A 17,558-nucleotide genomic window follows, 5' to 3' on the forward strand; every position below is an offset into this window, starting at 1 on the left:
TTTTGACATCTCTTTGACTTGATGGGTGTTCAAGTTGGATCATGGTAAGAGAGCACCTGGAATTCCCTTTGAAGTGGGAGGTTTCTACCTGGTTGATCTTGTCAGTAGTCATATGCTTGTCTCAAAGATTAAGCCATGCATGTCTAAGTATGAACTAATTTAGATTGTGAAACTGCGGATGGCTCATTAAATCAGTTATAGTTTTTTGATGGTACCATACTACTTAGATAACTGTAGTAATTCTAGAGCTAATACGTGCACCAAGTCCTGACTCTTTGGAAGGGATGCATTTTTTAGATAAAAGGCCGATGCGGGCTTGCCCGCTTCTCCAGTGAATCATGATAACTCAATAGATCACACAACCCTTGTGCTGGTGATGCTTCATTCAAATTTCTACCCTATCAACTTTCGATGGTCGGATAGAGGCTTACCATGGTGGTGATGGGTGACGGGGAATTAGGGTTCGATTCTGGAGAGGGAGCCTTAGAATCGGAAACCACATCCAAGGAAGGCAGCAGGTGTGCAAATTACCCAATCCTGACATGGGGAGGTAGTGCCAATAAATAACAATACTGGGCTCATTGAGTCTGGTAATTGGCATGAGTACAATCTAAATCCCTTAACGAGGTTCCATTGGAGGGCAAGTTTGGTGCCAACAGCTGCGGTAATTCCAGCTCCAATAGCGTATATTTAAGTTGTTGGAGTTAAAAATATCATAGTTGGATCTTGGGTCGTAAAGGTCGGTCTACCTACTTGGTTTGAACCTGCCCTTCCATCCCTTTTCTCGGCGGCGTGCTCCTAGCCTTAATTGGCTGGGTCGCGGCTCCAGTGCTATTACTTTGAAAAAATTAGAGTGCTCAAAGCAAGCTTATGCTCTAAATACATTTGCATGGAATAACGTGATAGGAGTTTGGTCCTATTCTGTTGGCCTTCAGGACTGGAGTAATGATTAATAGGGACAGTCAAGGGCATTCATAATTCATTATCAAAAGTGAAATTCTTGGATTTATGAAAGATGGACCACTGCGAAAGCATTTTCCAAGGATGTTTTCATTAATCAAGAACGAAAGTTGGGGGCTCGAAGACGATCAAATACCGTCCTAGTCTCAACCATAAACGATGCCGACCAGGGATTGACGGATGTTGCTCTAAGGACTCTGCCAGCACCTTCTGAGAAATCAGAGTGTTTAGGTTGCAGGGGAGTATGGTCGCAAGGCTGAAACTTAGAGGAATTGACAGAAGGGCACCACCAGGAGTGGAGCCTGCGGCTTAATTTGACTCAACACGGGGAAACTTACCAGGTCTAGACATAGTAAGGATTGACAGATTGAGAGCTCTTTCTTGATTCTATGGGTGGTGGTGCATGGTCATTCTTAGTTGGTGGAGTGATTTGTCTAGTTAATTCTGATAATGAACGAGACCTTAGCCTGCTAACTAGCTACGCGGAGGTTCCCCTTTGCGGCCAGGTTTTTAGAGGGACTATGGCCATTTAGGCCATGCAAGTTTGAGGCAATAACAAGTCTGTGATGCCCTTAGATGTTCTGGGCCGCACGTACGCTACACTGATGCAACCAATGAGTTTTTCTTCCTAGTTTCTAGAGGATCAGGAAATCTTCTCAAATTGCATCGTGATGGGGATAGACCATTGCAATTATTGGTCTTCAACGAGGAATTCCTAGTAAGCGTGTGTCATCAACTCGTGTTGACTATGTCCTTACCCTTTGTACACACCGCCCGTCGCTCCTACTGATTGAATGATACGGTGAAGTGTTCGGATTGAATGATACGGTGAAGTGTTCGGATTGAAGTCTTGCGAAGTTAATTGAACCTTATCATTTAGAGGAAGGGGAAGTCGTAACAAGGTTACTGTAGGTGAACCTACGGTTGGATTATTGATAGAAGGGGTTTTCTTTTTTGGTTTGGGTTGGTTGGGTTTGCAATGTGGGACTGTGTGTTGTGTCTCTAGGGGAGCGGGTTTGGTGTTTGGCGGGAACATTGTTGGTTGCTTGTCTTGAGGTAACGCTTGCTTTTTTGTGTGTGTGCTTGCAAGCCATTCTTGTGCTTGTCCCACCCATCCTTTGTTTTTCTTCCCCCAATGTGTTTCTATAGGGGGTTTGGAAGCTTGTTTCTTGGGGACCCTTCTGACGATCTATTCGACCGGGCATGGTTGCTGCACTTAAGGTGCTTTAGAAATACGATGGATAAATTTAGACTCATTTGTAGCGGCAGTGCTCGGTCTTTTGTTCATTGGAAGGCATGGGCAAAGGGTGCGGGCCTCCATATTTGGTTCTCTCAAAAAGGTGGCAGTGGTTGATGTGTTGCTTGGGTGAGCTTTTTTGCTGGTGGTTGGGTCGAGGGAGTGGTTGCACGCGCGCCTAGTGGCTCAAACCTTTCGTGAGGGGAAATTGTTGGGGTGGGGTCAGTATGGGATGGATGAAGAGTGGTTCAACCTATTCGGCTGGCCACCCTAGTCCTCCCAACCATTCCTCAACATGCCCTCGCAGAAGGGTTGGGTGTCCAGGGAATGAAAAGCCCCTTCCTTGGTCTGAGCTCCATCAAGATTGCAATTTTCCCCGCCAATGGGCATGAGGGTGGCAATATTATCTCGTGCCTTTTCCGTCAAGGGAATTCCTCATCCTCTCATGAGCCACTCCCCTTCTAATGGAAAAAGAAGTAGGAGGTTGTGTCTTTGTTCCTCCCTTTGGATTGTGGGTTTTTTGTGGGACTTGGTCTTTTCTTTGTTTCATGGTGTGCGCTTTGCGAACATCCCTCTCTTTAGTGGCCTTGCACCATTGATGTATTTGTGGCCCGTGGCTTTCTCCAGCATTGAGTTTCAGCCTGTGACAACTCCGCTTTGGAGTTTGATTCTTGACCCCTGCTGACTTTCTCGCTGGAAAGGTTGTTGGGTGTTTTGTACACAGAGGGGTGTAATAGCGGGGTGGGTTTTTTATTAGTAGACTATTTGTCATTTGAAGCCTTGTTTCAGGTTGGGGGGTTGTTTACCTCTCAGTAATGTGCTCTAGAAACCGGTCTCATCGCAACCCTTGTCTTTTCTAGTGGTCAAGTTTAGGCTGTGATTTAATTGCTTGGTTGTTTGATTGTTGTTTGTTATGTTGTAAGCTAGAAAGGGCGTTGTGCTGTAATCTATGTGGGAGGGTGTGAAGAGGTGGGATGCTTTTCGATTGGATGCCTTATTTGATTTCTTTTTAGTTAGTAGACATCTACTTGGCATGTCGTTGAGCTTCTCTCTTTTCTTGGGACCTTTGTTTCTTTGGTGTTGTTTTCTTCCCTTTTTCCTTTTGCCCCTAGCTTTATGGAGAAGAGGTGGGATTGTTGTGGATTGGTGTTTGGGAAGGACGAAAAGCAGTGTGAGTTCCCGTGGTGGCCACCCTACTCCTTCTCAATCGTCATCCCCTACAGTTCCCTCCTTTTTGCAAAGGCACAGGGTTTGGGAAGCTTGTTTTCTATTTGAGCCTCCCCTTGTGAGCCGGTAGCCATGTTTGATACCTCTTGCTTTCACGTTGTTTTCTTCCCTTCTTGATTTTGGCCCCTAGATTTACGAGGAAAAGGTGGGATTGTTGTGGATTAGTGTTCAGGAAGGATGAAAAGAAGTGTGAGTTCCTGGGGTGGCCACCCTAGTCCTTCTCGATCGTTGTCCCCTGTGGTTCCCCCCTTTTTGCGAAGGCACGGGGTTGGGGAAGCTTGTTCTCTGTTTGAGCCTCCCCTTGTGAGCTGGTAGACACATTTGATATCTCTCTTTCTTTCATGTTGTTTTCTTCCCTTCTTCTTTTTTGCCCCTAGCTTTATGGAGAAAAGGTGGGATTTTTGTGGATTGGTGTTCGGGAAGGACGAAAAGTAGTGCGAGTTCTCGGGGTGGCCACCCTAGTCCTTCTTGATCGCCATCCCCTGTAGTTCCCCCCTTTTTGTGAAGGCACGTGGTTGGGGAAGCTTGTTCTCTATTTGAAGCCTCCCCTTGTGAGCCAGTAGCCATGGTTGCTCTTCCATTCTTCCTTCTGGCCCCTAGCTTTACAGAGAAAATGTGGGATTGTTGTGGATTGGTGTTTGAGAAGGACAAAATGTAGTGTGAACTCCTTGGGTGGCCACCCTAGTCCTTCTCAAACGTCGTCCCCTTCAGTTCCCCCCTTTTTGTGAAGGCACGGTGTTACACAGTAATTTGTCACTGTCTCCCTGTCAGTCACCCTACTGTGTCAGGAATTCACAATAATCAAGTTCATGCCTTCTGAACTGGCCAAAAACCCACTTTTCCAAAGTTTTCCTCATCAGCGCATCTGTTTCTAAAATAACCGCACTGACTGGCGCTTCATAACAGACTGCGTGCGCTGCCAGCGCGGAAGCACACGACTTTCCCGCGCTGATCGAATTTCATGACCAGCGTAGCCTCTATTTGTATTAACCCGCGCTGACAACAGCTTGACCGTTATTGCATTGCGACGTCAGCGCGTCAGACCAGTTATGCACCCGCGCTGATACAATTTGGGCGAATTTGTTCCAACAGCCAGCCTTCCAGATAACTCCAGACTTGGTTGTTGGCCTTGTGAGTATCGCCTCCCTTCTATGGCATGTCTGTTCGACCCTTTGCAACTACTTCCCTTGAAGATAAGCTCATCCTTCCATCATTCAAGGAGACTCCTTCTCCTATATAAACCTCTACCATTACCATGAGCAGCTAGTTTTGGAATAGCTTGGATTGTGTGGAGCTTATAGTGCTCAGATTGCTGCTACTATAGGTAGTTGGTGTGATAAGTGTGGAAGTGTTTGATAGCTTAGGGAAGGTTGTGTTGTGTTGCTTGTGTGAGAGAGAGAGTTTCTTGTCTTGGGAGAATCATTTCCAAAGGTGAATGCTTAAGATACTTACTGACTGGCCCCTCCTGAGAAGGATATCGACGTCAGAACACTTGGTTGTACTCTTCTCTGTTATTGATTAATAATAGATGACTACTATTATTGTTCCATTCTCATTTGTCTCTGTAATGGTTAATGTGAATTACATCCTTTCTGACTGATGTATGGTTGCTTTTATTAGATTTCACGCTTGTGTTTGTTTTCTCTTCGTGTGTGCAGGTATCTATTCGCGGAGATCGCGGAGGATCGTGACCAGCCAGAGTGAAGGAGCGAAGGTGGCATCTCTTCATCAAACAACAACGCTGGAATCCAAGTAGGTGTTCTTTGCCTACCTTTTAATTGCAATTAGGAACTCGCGTAGTAGCATTGACTGATTGTTGCTAGACCCATTCTGGGCTAGTAGGGATCGCCTCTATCCCTAGAGGGGATTTTCCTCTCCAACACACGGGGCTTAGGAGGCTTGTGCTTTGTTTGAGCCTCCCCTTGTGAGACGGTAGCCACATTTGATCTCTATTTCCTTCACATTGTTTCTTCCCTTCTTCCTTTCGGTCCCTAGCTCTATGGAGAAAAGGGGGAATTGTTGTGGGCTAGTGTTTGGGAAGGATTAAAATCAGTACGAGCTCCTAGGGTGGCCACCCTAGTCCTTCTCGATTATTGTTCCATGCATTTCCCCCCTTTTTGCGAGGGCGTGGGGCTCGGGGAGATTGTTCTCTATTTGAGCCTCCTCCTGTGAGGGGGGTAGACACCTTTGTTTCTCTTTCTTTCATGCATTTTTCTTCCTTTCCTCCTTTTGGCCCTTAGCCTTACATTTGTTGTGGGGGGTGCCCCTATTCAGTGTTGTGGCGGATTTTTCGGTAATACGTGGAAACGACTCTCGGAAACAGATATCTCGGCTCTTGTTATGATGAAGAACGTAGCGAAATGTGATACTTAGTGTGAATTGTAGAATCACATGAATCATAGAGTTTTTGAACGCAATTTGTGCCCGAGGCATCGGTTGAGGGCATGTCTGTTTGGGCGTTGCATCCCATTTTAACACACTCCTTGCAATGTGTTAGGGAGCAGCGGAGCTAGTCGTCCATGCCAATGTGGTGCGGTTGGCTGAAATACCTCAAGTGATGTTTCGTGGCATGCGTCGACGAGCAGTGATCTTGTCCCCTTGGATGGGCAGTCGGCGTTAGCTGATGTAGGCTTTGTGTGGCATTGCTCGAACTTGCTTTGCTCTCTCTTGTCCTCCCATTAGGTAGGGCAGATTTAGCTCCAACTTTACGACCTCAGCTCAGGCGAGAACACCCAATAAGTTTAAGCATATAATTAAGTGGAGGAAAGGAAACTTACAAGGATTCCCCTAGTAGCAGCAAGCGAACCGGGAAGAGCCCAACATGAAAATTGGGCGGCAGCGTCACCTGAATTGTAGTTTGTAGAAGCGTCCTTAGCGGCGGACCTGGGCCAAGTCCCTTGGAAGGAGGATCCTGAGAGGGTGATAGGCTTGTCAGGCCGAGACCCTACCGCATCATGAGGCATTGTTGGCGAGTCAGGTTGTTTGGGAATGCAACCCTAATTGGGTGGTAAATTATGTCCAAGGCTAAATACAGGCAAGAGACCGAAAATGAGCAAGTACTGCGAGGGAAAGATGAAAAGTACTTTGAAAAGAGAGTTAAAGAGTGCTTGAAATTATGGGAGGGAAGTAGATGGAGGTTGTCGATGCCTCTTGGTCGGATGTGGAATGGCTTAGTCTGGTCCGCCGTTCGACTTGAGGTGTAAACCAACACGAGTTGCTACATCGTCACAAGTGCGGGTGGATTACTGCCAGTCAGTTTGCCATTACAGTGGTTGAGGAATGAAGCATGCACCCTTATGGAGGGATGTGTACACCTACACGCTCGTGGTGTTGGTTGGTGGGCTTTCCATTCGACCCATCATGAAACACGGACCAAGGAGTCTAACATGTGTGCGAGTCGGCGGGTTTGAAAACCTGCGAGGCACAAGGAAGCTAACGGGTGAGATCCCCTCTCTAGGGGGGTGCATCGTCGACTGACCTTGAGCTTATGCGAAGGTTCGAGTGCGAGCACACCTGTTGGAACCTAAAATATGGTGAACTATGCTTGAGTATGGCGAAGCCAGAGGAAACTCTGGTGGCGGCTCATAGCGATATTGACATGCAAATCATTCGTCTGACTTGGGTATAGGGGTGAAAGACTAATTGAACCATATAGTAGCTGGTTTCCTCCAAATTTCCCTCAAGAAATGATTAGAGGCATCGGGGGCATAATGCCCTCAACCTATTATCAAACTTTAAATAGGTAAGAGGGTGCGACTGCTCCATTGAGCCGTGCTGTGGAATCGAGAGTTCCAAGTAGGCCATTTTTGGTAAGCAAAACTGGCGATGCGGGATGAACTGAAATTTGAGTTACGGTGCTGAATTACGCACTAACCTAGATCCCACAAAGGGTGTTGGTTGATTAAGACAGCAAGATGGTGGTCGTGGAAGTCGAAATATGCTAAGGAGTGTGTAACAACTCACCTACCAAATCAACTAGCCCCAAAAATGGATGGCGCTGAAGTGCGCAACCTATACTCGACCATTGGAGCAATTGCCTGGCTCCAATGAGTAGGAGGACATGGGGGTCATTGAAAAACCTTGGGCAAGAGCTTGGGTGGATCGCCCCTGGTGTAGATCTTGGTGGTAGTAGCAAATATTCAAATGAGAACTTTGAAGATTGAAGTGGGGAAAGGTTCCATGTGAACAACACTTAGACATGGCTTAGTCGATCCTAAGAGATGGGGAAGCCTTGTATCAAGGTTGCACTCTACACAAGCATCAAAAGGGAATTAGGTTAATATTCCCGAACCTGGACATGGCGGCGGGCGGCAACATTAGGAAATCTGGAGACGTCATCAGAGGCCCCAGGAAGAGTTATCTTTTCTTTTTAACAACTTTCCCACCCTGGAATCGGTTCACCCAGAGATAGGGTCTAGCAGCTGGAAGAACACCGCACATCTTGTGGTGTCTAGTGTGTCCTTGGTGGCCCTTGAAAATCTGGATGATCGAGTATCGTTCATGCCTAGTCGTACTCATAACCGCATTAGGTCTCCAAGGTGAACAATCTCTAGTCAATAGAACAATGTAGGTAAGGGAAGTTGACAAAATGGATCCGTAACTTCGGGAAAGGGATTGGCTCTAAGGGCTGGGCCTAGGGGTATATGCCCTCGACTCATGGGCTGTCGGTAGTCTGCCCAAGCTACTCTCATGGCAGGGCTGGGCAGTTGCGTGCCGATTGGGCTACAGGCATAGAATGCCCCCTGCTGGGGGATTTTCCCTACGTGTCGAACAGTCGGCTCAGAACTGGTACAGACAAGGGAAATCTGATTGTTTAATTAAAACAAAGCATTGCGATGGTCCCTGTGGATGTTGACGTAATGTGATTTTTTCCCAATGCTCTAAATGTCAAAGTGAAGAAATTCAACCAAGCATGGGTAAATGGCGGGAGTAACTATGACTCTCTTAAGGGAGTCAAATGCCTCGTCATCTAATTAGTGATGCGCATGAATGGATTAATGAGATTCCCACTATTCCTATCTACTATCTAGCGAAACCACAGCCAAGGGAATGGGCTTGGTAGAATCAGTGGGGAAAGAAGACCCTGTTGAGCTTGACTCTAGTCCGACTTTGTGAAATGACTTGAGAGGTGTAGAATAAGTGGGAGCCGTTTACAACTCAAGTGAAATACCACTACTTTTAATGTTATTTTATTTATTCCGTGGGGCGGAGACGGGGAACTGCCCCTATTTTTTGCCTTAAGGCACATTTTGGCAGGTCAATCTGGGCGAAAGACATTGTCAGGTGGGGGGTTCGGCTGGGGCAGCACATCTGTTAAAAGATAACGCAGGTGTCATAAGATGAGCTCAAAGAGAACATAAATCTCGTGTGGAACAAAATGGTAAAAGCTCATTTGATTTTTATTTTCAGTATGAATACAAACCGTGAAAGCATGGCCTATCGATCCTTTAGATTTTTAGAATTTGAAGCTAGAGGTGTTAGAAAATTTACCACAGGGATAACTGGCTTGTGGCAACCAAGCATTCATACTGACATTGCTTTTTGATCCTCCAATGTCGGCTCTTCCTATCATTGTGAAGCAGAATTCACCAAGTGTTGGATTTTTCACCCACCAATAGGGAACGTGAGCTGGGTTTAGACCATCGTGAGATAGGTTAGTTTTACCCTGTTGATGAACCGCACTGCAATAGTAATTCAACTTAGTACGAGAGGAACCATTGATTCACACAATTGGTCATCACGCTTGGTTGAAAAGCCAATGGCGCGAAGCTACAATGTGTCGGATTATGACTGAACACCTCTAAGTCAGAATCCATGCTAGAAGTGGTGCATGTCACTCTTTGACTATATCTCGACTCACAGTAGGGGCATCGCTTTGTCGCCCCCAGGGGTCTGTGTCATTTGCAAACCACGACTATGAAGCATCTCGGTCGGGGCAGCTTTGAAGTTTAATTCCAAATGGTCGTTGAGAAGAATCCTTTGCAGGAAACTTAAATACGCGACGGGGTATTGTAAGTGGCAGATGGCCTTGCTACCACAATCCACTGAGATTTAGCCCTTGGTCACCTCGATTCAGAGATTCGCTCTTGTCACAAACAAATACAAACAACCCTCCTGCTCTCGGGCCTTTGCCTCTTCCTCCAGATTTATTGCTTGGGGGCGGTAAATTTGGGGTTTCCACGCCACGACGGAAAAGGCGCCGAAGCCTACGAAAATTGGGGTTTCTATGTCGCACTCCGGCGCCCAAAATTTTGGGGTTTCCATGTCGCAATGTGGTGCCCAAAATTTGGGGTTTCCACCTGGCACCTAAAATTTGGGGCTTCCATGTCACGCCAAAAATTTGGGGTTTCCACCTGCTACCTAAAATTTGGGGGTTCTGCCCAGTGCAACAAAAATTGGGGTTTCCATGTCACGCCCAAAATTTGGGGTTTCCACATGGCGCCTAAAATTTGGGGCTTCCGCTCGGTGCAAAAAAATTTGGGGTTTCCATGCCGCATCCAAAATTTGGGGTTTCCAAGTCACGCCCCAGCACCCAAGCCTGGGGAAACTTGGGGTTTCCATGTCGCACCACGACTGAAACTGGTGGTGCCCAAGCTTGGGGAAACTTGGGGTATCCATGTCGTGGCCTGGCGCCCAAGCCTAGGAAACTTGGGGTTTCCATGTCACGCCACGACCAAAACTGGAAACACCCAAGCCTGGGGAAACTTGGGGTTTCCATGTCGTGCCATGGCGCCCAAGCCTGGGAAACTTGGGGTTTCCATGTCGTGCCATGAACGAAACCAGCGGCGCCCAATCTTGGGGAAACTTGGCGTCTCCATGTCGCGCCTTGGCGCCCGAGCCTGGGAAACTTAGGGTTTCCATTTCACGCCACGGTTGAAGCCGGTAGCGCCTAGGTCTAGGGAAACTTGGGGTTTCCATGTCCCACCCTTGATGGAACCATGGGTTTTTGCATTTTACGGCATGATGGAAATGCGGGGATTTCAACAATTCCCCAATGTAGGGAACTTGGGGTTTCCATGACGATGAAAACTAGCTCGCAAGTCTCGGGAACTTGGGGTGTTTCGAAACTGTTGCCCAAGTCTGGGGAACTCGCGGTTTCCATGTCACGGCACAACTAGAACCATCGATGGAAACCACCCAAGTTTGGGAAACCTAGGGTTTCCATGCCGTGACACACCTTGAATCACCCGAGAGTCTGTGGAACTTCGGATTTCCATGTTGTGGGGTGACGAAAAGCCGCCAAAGTCTGGGGAACTCAGGGTGTCCATTTCGCGGCACGATGGAAACTGCTACCCAAGTCAATGGACACACGGGGTTTCCATTTCGCGTCACGACAAAAATTTCTACCCAAGTCTAGGAAACGCGGGGTTCCCATGTCGCTCGCGCTGCGGCTAAAACTGCCGCCCAAGTCTGGGGAGCTTTGGGTTTCCATGTCATCGCATGACAGGGAATGACCACCCAAGTTTGGGGAGCTTTGGGTTTCCATGTCATCGTGTGATAGGGAACGACCGCCCAAGTCTACCAAACATGGGGCTTTCCATTCTGTGGCATGATGGAAACTGCCCAATTATGGGAAACTTGGGGTCTTCCATGTCCCGCCACAACAGAAACTGTGACCTCGGTGTAGGGAACTCGGGTTTCCATGCTGCAGAATGATAGAGAACCGCCCAAGTCCATGGAACCCAGGGGCTTCTATTTCATGGCATGAGGGAAATCGCCTAATTCCGGGAACCTCTGGGGTCTCCATCTCCCACCCGGGCGAAAACTGCGGCCCCGGTGTGGGGAACTTGGGTTTCCATGTCACAACACGACCGAAATCGCCCAAGTTTATGGAACTCATGGTTTCCATGTTGCGGAATGATGAAGAACCACCCAAGTCTTACAAACTCATGGTTTCCATTTCGTGGTAGGGTGGAAACCGCTTGCCTGGTCTGTCTCTGGAACTTGGGGTTTCCATGCCTCGTTGCAATGGGAGTCGTCCAAGTGTAGGGAAAGCGGGGTTTCCCTGCCCCGCCGTGATGACAACTACCCAAGTGCAGGAAATCTGGGGTTTCCATGTCCCATTGCACCGGAAACCTCTACCACGTATGCGGGAGGGGGAGGGAGGTGGGGGGGTTGGGGTGTCAAGTATTCGAGTCGGGAGAGCCCGAGAGAGTCAAAAGATTGAACAATTAGTATGGGCGCCTGCGTTTAGTTATATGCGACTCTGGTGAGCGTTCAGTTATATGAAAATTCTTGGCACGGCATTCGCTTATGCGCGACGGTGATGGGCGCACTCATAGCGAGTGTGCCGTGTTGGGCATTGCACATGCCCCTTGATATGTGCACGATGGGCGAGTCACCAAAAGAAGGTGCGCGGGCGAACCTTGTTGGGTGCTCGGATGAAAGAGGTGACCATGTGCGAAGGAGTTAGGATGCGGGTAGGTGTGCAACACGCAATGATGGGTGTAATCGGCTAAGTGTTGGAGCCCACCCATGGGTGCGATGATTCACATGAAGGGACGCGGTGGTTCGTTGGAATGGGGTGTGTCGAGGTTATGTGGCAGGTCAGCCAGGCATGCATGTTGATGGAGCTGACCCTTGTTATCCCCGAGAGACACGGCCCTTGGGCGAAAGGATGCGTATAAGTAAGGAGGATGGCGTTCGACGAAGGGACATCGAATTGAGACTTCCACATCGCAGAATAAGAGCAAAGGAAGGAGTTGGGTGAAAATGGAAGGAAGAGAAGGACGTGTGTAAGAGGGCCACACTGGCAGGCAGATTATAGTGGGTGGGTCGAACTTGGTAGTGCAGATAGGCAAAGCAGGGCAGGTTACTGTCCGGGCAGGCAGGCCGCATTGCGTGCGGGCCATGCACCCTCACTATGGACCGCATCGACGGGCAAAGTTTGGGCGCCATGGAATGGAAAGTCGGGTAGACAGGTTCGCAGTTTAGGTGTGGAGTTGTGTTGTGTAGGCTGCTGGTAGTGCAACATGACCACACGACACGACGGGTTGAAAGAATAATTGAAGAAGATAAATTTATGGTAATTTATTTTTGTTGCATTATTAAGAACACTTATTGGAAAATTGACTAAGTGTTGAAGTAGGCACAGGCCGTGTACTCAAGTATTGGTAAAAGGAAAAAGTATGGCGGTGTCGCACCTACTTATGTGTGGTTGAAATACTACCACTAGGATAGGAGTGGACATGGGGTCTCCCAGTACCTCCTCGACAAAAGTCGCCAAATTGGGGGGTACCCAGGGATTCCATGTCCCGCCTTGTCGAAAGCCTCCCAAGTGTGGGAAATTTAGGGTTTCCATGTCTCGTCGCGATGGATATCACCCCAAGTGCAGTAAACTTGGTGTACATTGAATCTAAAACCTCACATCAAGAAAAAGTCTTGGTTGGTCAAGAGAATGAAGGTTTCTTCATTGGTAAAGGATCTCACTAAGGATCAAAGGTTGGAGTCTCTTCTAGAGCTAGTCCACCAAGGACTATCAAAAGTTGAAAGAAAGAAACAATGCCGGGGAATGAAGTGCCGAAGAAACAAAGTGCAGAGAGGAGGAAGGACTCGACTTTTGCTTGGAGGATATTATTGCCAAGGGTCTAGGGCTTCGCAATGACCAATAAGAAGCTTCAATAAGAGAAATTTATGAAAGGGTTGTCCTCTCTGAGAGAGAGAGGTTTTTCCCTGGCAAAGAGCCAACATCTTGTGTTCTTGTTCTTATGTTTTTGGCACCAGTTTGATGAAGTAAACACACATACATTAATAAGAAGAGAAGAAGATTAAGATAACAAGATAAATTGTAAAAGTGCTTCACAAATTATTATCAAGTCTAGAAGAATCCCGCTATACCCCATTGCCCCAGATTCTTCAATGTGGTATCAGAGCTAAGGTGACAAATCAAGGAAAGGGAATCTCAAGAACATCCACAATGTTGAAGCATCAAGCCAAGAAGTCTCAATCACATCAAGGCCAATAAGGTCTACCATCTATCATTCATCATGGAAGACTACAAAGCAAGAAGAAATGCCTAGTATAAAGGCACCTACAAGAAGAACAAATCAAAGAGGAACCTACATCAAGCTACACCATCTTGAAAAATGAAAGGCACTACGAGTCAAGTCATCAAGCAAGTCCATTTGAAGAAAGAAACTTGAAGAACGTCAAGATCTAAGGAAGGCAAGCCATCAAGTCTTCAAGAAGAAACCAAGTTCACTACATCTCAAACTCTATCAAGTAAGTATATGTTCCCTTTTGAGTATACCTCAATGTCTTTTTGCAAGGAAAGTAACAAATTGGTTGGGACCACTACATGTCCAAAGTCCAATGATTTGGATGCCAATAATATGGATGCTACAAAATGGATTGTCCTAAACTTAAGAAGTACAACAACAACAAGAGAAAATGGGAAGAAGCTCATGTAACTCAAGAAGTTAAAGAAGATGACAAGAAGAAAAAGAAGGAAGATCCTCCTATGACTAAGTCAACCTCTTTGCTTAAAGTCTTCTTTCAAAGGGGGTAGATGTCTCATTGGGGGTCCCATTTATGGGATTCAAGAAAGGATGATATACAGGCAAGAGCAGATGAAGCAAGAAAGGCTACACCAATCAAGGAGAACTATCAAATAAAGCTGAGATGATAAAAGCATAATCAAGATGAGGTATGTATGCATCAAAGTTTAAGTCATGTCATCATATATATTGATTGGGTCATGGGAAAAGTTCTAGAATCATGATCAAGAATAAAAGGATCTCTTTCGCCAACGATATGCTTGGAGGCATGTACTACAATGGAGTAAAGGTCAACATGAAGAAGTGCTCTCATAAGGAGTATAAGGTGGTTGACTAATCAATCCAAGAAGTTGCAAATGAAGAAAGAGATCAAGCATGTGAAGAACATCGCGGTCACAAAGAATAACTATTTGACAAGATTCCTCAACATCTATCGAAAGAAGGCATGGCAACTCTGAGAAAGGAAGAAAAAGATAAAGGACCCTTGACACCTACGAAGGCCTTGGAGATAGTAAGGTGTAGATAACTGATTCAACTCTACAAATATGTCATGATGAAGAGGCCTTCCAACAAAAGCACCATTTGATGTTGAATCAATATCACGATGAAGTGATGAAGGGCCACTAAATCAAAGTATGGGAACAAGCAAGTACAACTAAGCATCCACGTGATAAGTGTTACATAGTAATTTGTCACTGTCTTCACTCCAGTGTTCCTACTGTGTCATGTGTCCAAGTCATACATGCTCATATTAGACAAATGCTCTCTGATGTTGCCAAATGACCCACTTTTCCAAAGTTATCTGCCTCATCGCGTCTGTTGGCTAAATAAACACACTGAAGGGTGCTCCAAAACAGCCTAGAAGCACTGCCATCGCGGAAGTACACCTGATTCCCGCGATGGTCCAATTTTATGTGCTAGCGCGAGGTTGCCTGTAATCTTCAGCGATGACCTAACTAGCTACGTTATTCAATAGCGATGTTGTTTGGTTCCAATTGATGATGTCAATTAGAGTTCAATTTAATGTCAACCCGGGAAGGTAAACTTAGAAGTGCTTATCTAAAATATATAGATTTAGAAGGATTCCTAATTTGCCCAAGATCTTAAAGTCCCCTTACAAGAACATATTCATTAAGACCTCTTTCAATAACTAATCAAACCTAGATCTAACAATTGTTTGGGATCTATGGTTCTCTTACAAGAACATATTCTACAAGATCTCTCCCAACATTAGAACATCTAATAAGAACTTAAAAGCCTATATCTAATAATTGTTTTAAATCTTACGGTTCTCTTACAATAACACTTTCAAATAAGGCTCTTCCAATATTAGAACATTTAACAAAAACTTGAAAACTGAAATCAAACAAAAACATAAAATAAATTATACCTAAAATAAGAAAATAAGCATGCAAGTGAGGCCATGGGGGCCCTCCATAACTCCACAAGCACACCACTTCAATGGAGACTAAAATTTAGAAGCAAAATTGAAGTATGATCCTTTATTCCAAATTATCCATTACAAACCAACTCTAAGATTAGAACTCTAAGCTTCTAAGATTACATACTCCAAAATTCTAAGATTACAAAAACTTCAAGATTACCAATGGAGGAGATTGTACTCCTATTTATACAATGGGATGAGTAACAAACTCATAATGATCATCCACTAATCCCTCTTTAGTTCCATAAATCTCTCAACCATTTAGACACATAATCCCCTCTTGTCCTTGATCTTATCCATGAGGTTTATCTCTTCAAATTCGAATTTGATCATTCAAGGCCACATAATGTGTCTTGGAAGCTTCCTTGGAACCTACACATGTCACAAAAACAACCCACTTTCCATATATAAAGTAAAATATATTATTTTCTAATATTTAATCAAGAATTTCTCTTAAAAATGCTTAAAAATAAATAATATTTGGAAAATATAAATGAGACCCATTAATGGTGAATAATAGGGAAAATGAAGTGACATGGTGGTGAATAATGGGTGATATAATGGAAACATAGGTGAAAAATGGATGGTAATGAGTGATATTTGTATGATATTTTGAAGCCCAAACATACTCCCCAACTAAACCTCTTGCATGTCCTCATGCAAGCTACTACAATGACATATTTGATTTATTTCTTAGATGAGCTTCCTTTTACAAGATGTTTGGTTCTTGTGTAACAAACATCTTTCAATCATGGACTTCCTTTTAACTTTGCACATCTTTGGATAACTTTTTATTTTTTCAAAGCATTTACATATTTTAATGATTGGTTCTTGTGTTACAATCATTATTTACTTTGTTGAGATCTATTTTTAATGATTGGTTCTTGTGTTACAATCATTATTTACTTTGTTGAGATCAATCATTTTAAGAAGTCGTTTAATATGCTCATCATTTTGTAGTATTTTTTATTGTGGGAAGACTATGTGGGTTAAGATGTAATATAAATGAGGGAAAAAATGAAGTGTGAAATTCCCCCCTCCCCAACTGATGGTTTTTGGCAATTTTTAATGAGAAAGGGAATAGTGAAATAGTGGAATATTTTCCAAATATCATCATTTTAGCATCTAAAAAGAATTTCAATATTAAAGGTTAGAAAACATCATACCTTACTTACCTACAAAAGTGGATGAATCATGCATGTTCAGCTGCTACAATTCTGATCTCAAGCTTCCTCTGCAAGTTGTGGATGAAAGATGGATCTGTATTGTCGTATCTGCTACTGGATAGTCTGATGAATCTGATGAGTCTGCTGAATATGGCTGAAAATCTATAAGGCTTGGAAGGTATACAAAATATATAAGTTACATTTTCCTCCCCCCAACCTTATTTATTGACTTGTCCTCAAGTCATGACAAATTGAAAAACAATGAAAGGAAATCTGCTTCATCTGCTACAAAATATGGGTCTTCAAGTCTTCAACGGTCGATGGCACAAATCTTACTATGTGATTAAATGTGTTGGTGTCGAACATAGTAAGAAGTTGTTGACTTAGTGGCCGTTAATGAATGCCCCTAGCCAACACAAGAGCTCCCACCATTGATTCCAATGGGAGTCAGGATGCCTAACACATCTTTGTAGATACAAATAAATTTGTCGTGGTCGAGTCACCTACAAGATCCAACGAACAAGGGATATTAATGTACTCCCATTGTTCATTGGCAAAAGTACTTGCCATTAAGGCATGCAAGCCTCTAGGTGTTTTTACAAAGTTAATTAGACTCTAGGACTTTGACTCAATGATATCCATAGAAGCGGGGTTTTATTTGCGGAAATGAAGGGGAATGGTAATGACATGGAGAATGACAATAAGCTTGTAAGGAATGGATGTAAGGAAATGCATGGTGTATGAATAAGAACTCTTGTTGTGAAAAATGGATATGGAAATGTCATGCTTTATGGATTTACAATTGGTGGAATTCAAAATCTGTTTCAAAAAGGGAGGTGCAAGGTAGTGGTTGTGGAGTTGGATTTGTCTTTAGAATTTTTCATGAATTAAGTCTTTGGAAGACCAATTGTCGTCACAATGTAATCTCCTTATGATCACTTGATTATCCTGTAACCTATAAAAAAACTTGGCAGAAACAAAACATAAGTGTGTTCAAGAAGAAATGATCAGTTCCTTTATGATTCTTA

The 17,558-nt window shown here is 44.7% G+C and overlaps 3 non-coding genes across 3 annotated transcripts; all 3 read left to right on the top strand.

Moving 5' to 3' along the window:
- Nucleotides 1-85: 85 nt before the first annotated feature.
- Nucleotides 86-1,895, top strand: LOC149205234 (18S ribosomal RNA). The gene has a single exon (XR_016253156.1). It is a non-coding gene; the product is annotated as an 18S ribosomal RNA (ribosomal RNA).
- A 3,837-nt stretch (nucleotides 1,896-5,732) lies between these two features.
- LOC149205235 (5.8S ribosomal RNA) lies at nucleotides 5,733-5,886 on the top strand. Its single transcript, XR_016253167.1, has one exon. It is a non-coding gene; the product is annotated as a 5.8S ribosomal RNA (ribosomal RNA).
- A 246-nt stretch (nucleotides 5,887-6,132) lies between these two features.
- Nucleotides 6,133-9,500, top strand: LOC149205236 (25S ribosomal RNA). The gene has a single exon (XR_016253166.1). It is a non-coding gene; the product is annotated as a 25S ribosomal RNA (ribosomal RNA).
- Nucleotides 9,501-17,558: the final 8,058 nt, after the last annotated feature.

The sequence above is a fragment of the Pinus tabuliformis genome, chromosome 1_2 (genome assembly GCF_031772625.1).
Source record: "Pinus tabuliformis cultivar Carrire ecotype Pingquan chromosome 1_2, CPIR1, whole genome shotgun sequence".
Taxonomy (NCBI): domain Eukaryota; kingdom Viridiplantae; phylum Streptophyta; class Pinopsida; order Pinales; family Pinaceae; genus Pinus; species Pinus tabuliformis.